Source organism: Blennius ocellaris (genome assembly GCF_963422515.1).
Source record: "Blennius ocellaris genome assembly, chromosome: 3".
NCBI classification, from domain to species: domain Eukaryota; kingdom Metazoa; phylum Chordata; class Actinopteri; order Blenniiformes; family Blenniidae; genus Blennius; species Blennius ocellaris.
Genome location: NC_137652.1, coordinates 11,687,766 through 11,695,528, shown reverse-complemented (window position 1 = coordinate 11,695,528; position 7,763 = coordinate 11,687,766).

Below are 7,763 nucleotides of genomic sequence, written 5' to 3'. Positions count from 1 at the left end.
CACGAAATGAAAGAATAAATGCATACCTTAATTGTTTAAACTGTGTTTGTGTTTCTGACAACACAACAACAACACATCATTGTGATTGCATTGTTGATGGTGGTACTGAGCTAATAGGAGTTTATTGCTGTATTTCCATGTGTTTGTGTATGTGTGCTTATTTTCAATGCCCCTATTAATCAGAACCTATCACTTGTGCCTAATGGAGACAGATTATCAAGCGTAGAGACGTGACTGTCCCTAGAGAATGACTGTTTGTGTGTGTGTGTGTGTGTGTGTGTGTGTGTGTATGTGTGTGTGTGTGTGTGTGTGTGTGTGTGTGTGTGTGTGTGAGTCTGCATGCCCACATAATAGTGATAACCCTATAACTGTGTGATTTTCTGCTTGACTACCAGAACCACCAATGTACGTGTCACTTGGCCTCAACAGGGAGGGTGAGTATGTGGTCCTGGAGACACGGAGGTTAAACACACTCATTTATAACTTTCTTTGTCCGCATGTTTATGTGTGCTTCTGTGTGTACATTGTATCGATATAATATTATCCGGAACTATGCTTGCAAGCATTCTCCACATTTATTCCTTGAACATACATTGGATTTCCAGCACCTGTACAGGTTTCTTATACACATCGAGAGGCAGACAAGACTTTGCCACCAGCTGCAGCAGAAGGCTGTAATCCCTCAGAGATATATATTATCCTTGCCGCTCGGGGTAAAATATCAGCTACACATTAATAATATTTCTCTGCTTCCTTGAAACGTGTCCTTGTGAGGGTCTCGAGAGAAAACCTTTTGGCCTGTTTTGTATCTTGGAAACAGTATATCTGTATTCAGCTTTGTAAAATCACCACATCACAACATGGCAAACAGCAAAAAGAATAAATTATACAGGAACAATTAATTGTTGACAGGGAAGAAACCATGACAAAACCAAGCAAACACAAACCTTTCCATGCACATATACAGTATAATACTGCAGTGATGCACTTCCACAAGGAAACACACACTTGTGTAAGCCCATTTTACTTTCATTAAGTATCACTCAAAGAGGATGAGAGCTCTCATTTCATGGAGTGCTGCCAGACTTGATATGAATGCCTCTTAACATCAAGAGTGGCTCACACATGCATAACCACCCCAATTTTTCTAAGCCTGACAGTAATGTTATCGGAGACACGTTTGTTTTTCAAGTCTAAAGACTGATAATAGATTTATACTTTTATATTACACGTTCTCTTCAGAAGTGAGAGCAGTAGAAGGAATCGGCATATAATCTTACATCACACAACAGAAAGGCAGAGATAATGCCAAATGCGATTTCACAAGTACCGTATCCACTTTATCTGACAAAGTGTACAAAATGTCAAAACTGGAGCAAGAGGTGATCATTCTGCAATGATAACTTATACTTTGGATCTTATTTTGATGAAGCCTTCATGGCTGCAATGGAACAAGGAAAACATAATGAAACGGCCTCGAGCGTTATTTGGACCGTTGATGCCATTTGAAGGTCAGCTGAAACAACACTCAAGCTTCTGTTGTCTCTCAGGGAATAAAATAGTCCAAAAAACCCAAATAACAACCGTCTTGCTTATTGTTCCATCGTCTTCTCTCTTCTATTGATTGCCAGCTGTCTTCTGGGTAGTCGGACTTGCTGATGACCTTTAAAATGAATGTGTGTGTGTGTGTGTGTGTGTGTGTGTGTGTGTGTGTGTGTGTGTGTGTGTGTGTGTGTGTGTGTGTGTGTGTGTGTGTGTGTGTGTGTGTGTGTGTGTGTGTGTGTGTGTGTGTGTGTCATTACCTCCACGCCCAGCCCCAGCATGTGCTCTCTTTGTGTTCTGTCATGTTATCATATTTTCTCCTGTTCTCCTCATCGATTACCTGTCATCGGGCTGAAAAGTGGACTTTTGTTTCACCAAGTTAGCAAATAGTCTGCGCTCCCTCTCTGTCTTGCACTGTTGTTTATTTTCTGTCTCAGTTTTTGCTTGACTGTTTTATGTCTAAAATTAGATTGCACTGTCACGCCAATCTTTAACAACTTATCTCTATCTTTTTGGACTTCCACACATTGCTTTGTGAAATGTTGAGTAGTTGCCCTTGATCATTGCCTCCCTTTTGCTGTGCAGTTTGGACGGAAGATGAATCTGCTGCGTGTGTGTGTGTGTGTGTGTGTGTGTGTGTGTGTGTGTGTGTGTGTATATATATATATATATATATATATATATATATATATATATATATATATATATATATATATATATATATCTCAATCTAATTTATTCAGCACCATATAATGCCTCGTGACTTCAAACGTGTAATCAAAATAAACCCGTCATGACACATGCACACATGCGTCATTTCACACGTGCAAGTGTTTGTTCGTGTGTATGTAGTGTTGATAGTATGCATCCCTTGAACCCGGGACAGTTCGCTTGCTGGGATGCTAAACAGCAGAAGAAGAGAAGGTTAAGTAGGAAGGTCAACAGAGTAGGGCGAGGGAGATATCCATCACAGAAACCAATACATTTCTGTGGACACCACGGCTATTTATTTTTATTTCTACGGAAAAGGAGACAGTTTCCACAGGTAAGCTGGCAGCCTGCCTGGGGCCAGCTTGACACATCCTCTGCAGACATTTGGAGGAGAACATAGAGCCCTGAAGTAAACAAACTGACTGTGCAAATCAGCCTGAAAAGTTGTTTTGCTTGGTTGCAGATGCAGTTTTGTTTATTTGTTCGAATAAGAGGTCATTGAAGTAGCTTCACATTGACGAGTATGTCCTTAAAATCATGAACAACGACATAGTTGATGCACAGTTTTGATCTGTATTCGATTCAATCAGTCATAAAGGCAAAAACTTTTCTCTATCACCAGACAATAGAGCCCGTGCATACAAGTTTTTGTTTTCATTGAGTAAAAACCTTATTTAAGTGAAAAGACTACATTTTCGTTGTTCTTTTTATACTCCTGTTTATATAAAAGATTTACATTTTCATTTTGGGCACATCACATCATCAAAAATTCATGGCTCTGTGGCTTTTGGGCAAAAAAATAATATGGCTAGCCTGAGGACTCATATTGGTTGTAGCTCAGGCATAATCACTGTCATGATCAAAACAATAGATCTTGAGGGACTTATCTGGTGAAACAAAACCACCAGAAAACCAGCCAGACTGATTGCAAGAGCCAACAGGTGTGGTTCACTGGTTTTATAAGAAGGGTCAGTAATTCTGAAAGTGAGATGAGCTGCTTGCTCGCTGCATGACTCATTTAATTAGAATAGCAGAAGCATCAGAATTGAAAAAAGAAAGGTTTTGACCAATATAGCTTCTAAAATGTCATAGGATTTTTTTTTAAACTATCCTTTTCAAACATCCAATTTATCAACAATAACTATTAAATATGACTCAAACTTTCCAATTCTCACATTTAAAAACTGGACCCACTGAGCTGCTTTTACTTATGAATGTTTGAAAATGAATGTTTGAAAATGAAACAAAATACTTTTTTTTGTGCTGAACATACTGTGTGTAATTTGGAATGAAAGCAGAGACGAACTGCTTTAAATGTTTTATGGGAAGTGTGCAATACAAAAGGTCTTAAGTAAAGGGTAGAAATGATAATTTTATGACAAAAAAAAAAGCTTGAGAACATCATAATGATGTAATAGAAACAAAGAAAATGCAAGACCATAATAGAAGGCACGGATCCGCCAGTTGCACAGATTTTTTTGAAGCTTTAATTTTGTGAAAGCCACAAACTACTCGTCAACAAGTGTATAGAGTGTCTATTGACTTTTGACAACTCTGTCCTTTCCTGGAAAACACCACAAGGTCTGGTACTCCAACAAAATGTACTTTTCACAAGTTTCACTCTCAAGACAAATGGAGTTCAGGATAAAACCTTTAGTTTGTTTTGTGTTCTGCTGGTGAAGTAGTTCTGAATATCTATGAGAGGAGAAATTAATACAATTCAGCTAAGGGGAATGTGTCATCCAGAGCGGAGGCTCTGCTGGTGCCCACTTTTACCCAGCGACAGCTGAATAGTCAGTTCTTCCTCAATCAAAAAGACAAACATCTGTATAATCTCCAACTGTCTTAAAAAAAAAAAATCCAAATCAACCTTATCTTATAAATTCTGAAGCACATATATCAAATCTTTCCCGTAATTTTTTCCTGTTCAACACTTTCTCCCCCTGTTCTTATTTGACATCTCCTTGTAGCACAAGCATCTTTTTCTCTCCCCAGTTTTTTTTTTTTTTTTTTACACTTTTGTCCCTCCGTGTCTCTCACACGTGCTCTGTCACATATTCTTCTCCTATCCTACTGTGTTGTTTTTTTAAACCTCTCGTCTCTGCCTCCTGTCTCCACTGCCTCTAACACCTCTCATCATTATGGCTAACTCCTGCTATGACAAGCCATGGCTTGATCTATTTCCATCATATCCCAGAAATGTGTTACTTACACACCAACTGTCCATGCATACTCTGTGTGTGTGTGTGTGTGTGTGTGTGTGTGTGTGTGTGCAGGACTGAAACATTGATATGTCTCTGTGGATGCACATTTATTTTCTGCGTTTTAAACAGCGTTGTGTATAAATACAATAAATAACAAACATCTTTATTATTATTGCTCAGTATATTATCATGGGTCTTTGATATTTATAAAAAATGGTAAGTAAGAATAATTTCTGAAAGGATAATGCCTCCAGAAGTGTCGACACAAGATTTGCTCTTAAAATTGCTGCTGAGAAGACAACCGGATGAAGTACAAAGGTATATTAACCGATAAACAATTTTCTTTCTTTTATATCCTTTTATCACTGCTATAGTTCGGATTATGACTTATTAGACCAATGCAGTTGATTCCAGTAAAGTAGAATCGGTTCTGTTTTACATGTCTATCCTTAGTGTGGGCAATAAACGGATCAGTGACAGCAGCTCTTCTCCGATATTCATGAGGCTCAGGGAAAAACTTACTCAGGTACTGTGGAGCCCAGTTGTTGATGAATATATAGGTGTTATGCCAAGTTGGAGTTGGAATGACCTATGGCTCCAGCAAGAATTTGCTGAAACTATTTTAGGTTGGTGTACATTTTCCACTTCACCACTTTTCTTTCACAAAGTTATCACAAATGTATGCAGAGCAATAATCTGGATTATGAAATGAACTATAATGGGGCCCGGAGGATAGTTTTTATACCTGTATTCAATATAAATCTGTATTACTGTCAATTGGATGTTTGGATATCGTGGCTGTTTTCATTTATACAAAAAAATTGTCTTGTTGCTTGTTTATTGCTATGCTTGTGTGCTATGTTTGTTCATGTTCAGTTGCCTGCCCTTCATACTCTTTCTGTGTCGTTGGTATAATTTCTAGGCCGTGTCCTGTCTGTTTATGGATGGATGCTCACCAGATGTATTTCCTGTAGTCCTTGTTTTGTCACCAATTTTGTTTTGTTTTTTGTTTTTTTGTGTGTATGCATTTTTCTTTTCAGCTGGTTTATCTTTTGTTTTCAAGGTACAGAAATAAAGTCAGGAGTACGATCCTCACTGGTGTGGCACAAAGTCAAACTATGTTTAACAGGCTTTGTTCTGTCATATTTTTCTCCAGAGTCCCAAACTAAACATATTTGATCATGTTTGATCTTTGCACATCCTGGAAAGTGACTATTGAGGTCAGGAAGTTTGATGTAACTTTAAATCCATAGTGGTTCTCCATGGTGGCTGTCATGGGGTCAACAGAAATCACGATAATCCTTCTGAAGGTTTGATGTGCGTTGTGTGTATGATTATTGTGTGTGTATTAATGCAGGACCAGTGTGTTACCAAGCCAAAAGTGTGGTTTTCGTTTTGACCTCGTTTGTACCCTTCCCTCAGGGGCTAACGATCCAATCAGAGGATAAGCCTATTTCCAGACCCTCCCCCTGGGAGCACAAGAGATCCAATAGGATAAAAGTTCATCTGAGATCAGAATCAGTGGGGGAGGTGGGTAAGCAACCGCGTGGATAGACAACCATCAAAAGAAAGGCAGAGAAAAAGATCAACATTAAAAACAGACTCAAAGGGGCCTTCGAGAGAGTGTAAAGACAAAACAAACAAAAGTCACTTGTCATAGAGTGAGTGAAAAAAACCATTATGCTTTTGTAAAACACAGTCAACATGAGGAGGCTCACCCTGTCAAAATTTAGACAGCGACTGAGTGGGCGCCTGTCTGTGTTTTTTTTTGTTTTGGGGGGGGGGGGGGGGGGTTCCCACCAAGGCAGAGCCCCTCTGTGATAATTCACAACAAGTGGCCCAGCAACCCATAAAAATGACAGAAAACGCAAAGTGCTTCCCCTGATTAAAACAAACAAAAATAAAATGCTGTCATCTGTGCTGGAACAGTGAGAGGCGGGTAAACATTTAGGGACCGACGCTTTGGTACTCACAGTATGGGATATGTCATTTTTTTTAATGCTGTGGAATGATGTTTAACACTTATTTACCTTGCCTTTAATGTTTGCATCTAATGTTTTCTTTGCCCTGTGGACTGAACACATCTTCCTTTGCCATAAATACTGTTCATTACATTACGTCTTACATGCAGCATATTGCACACACAGTATTAGTGTGGGCTGTAGGCTACTGGGCTCGCGTGCCTTGTGGAGCACCAATGTCACTTTCATCTCAGACGGGCTGCTCTTCAGTCTGACAAATGCTTTGAAGATACAGAGAGACTTTAATTCCTTACTTTGCTGAGAGTGACACCCAAGTATGTATACACACATACAGCCAAACATTCAGCATTAATACTGAAAAGCTTCCTTTAAATCCTTTTAGCCCTACAGGAACAATTGTGATCTATGAAGCATCTCTATCTGTCTAATTGTTTTCTTGGCCTGAGGATGTAATAATTATGCATAATACAAAATGCCAAAGTGTCGTCATTAATATGGGTACCAAACATGATCATAGTTTGGAGGGAAAAGATAGACATTCTGTTGCGCTCTATAAAGTCAAGGTCTGAAAGAATTCTGCCGTTGAATCTCTTATTTCAGTGTCCATACTTTTGCTAATTCCTGTCAAGAAACTATACATCGCTCTGAATTTGTTTTGCAAGACGTGGGCGAAGTTGAGAATGTATTTTGTTGCTATACTGGTTTTAGGTTACATTTATGGCCATACATCGAGTGTAAATTGTATTTGTGTGTGTGTGTGTGTGTGTGTGTGTGTGTGTGTGTGTGTGTGTGTGTGTGTGTGTGTGTGTGTGTGTGTGTGTGTGTGTGTGTGTGTGTGTGTGTGTGTGTGAGAGAGAGTGTGTGTGTGTGTGTGTGTAAGGATGTCACAGCAGCAGGCATGGAGGTGTTGATAACTTATTTGGCATTTTGACAGTGATAAAGGACATTTGTTGCCCTTGGCAATGCACACACACGCACGCACGCACGCACGCGCACACACACACACACACACACACACACACACACACACACACACACACACACACACACACACACACACACACACACACGTTAAGCAGGCAGTATCACTCAGATGTGCAAAAAACAAGCAAAAGTAACATTGTGTACATTTTATCAAGGTGAAAGTGAAGGATGTGGCATTTGAATTAAATGCATCATTTGTTTTGAAGGTGTTTTCTTTTGTTCTGGTGTGTGTGTGTGTGTGTGTGTGTGTGTGTGTGTGTGTGTGTGTGTGTGTGTGTGTGTGTGTGTGTGTGTGTGTGTGTGTGTGTGTGGTGTGTGTGTGTGTGTGTGTACTGTCTGC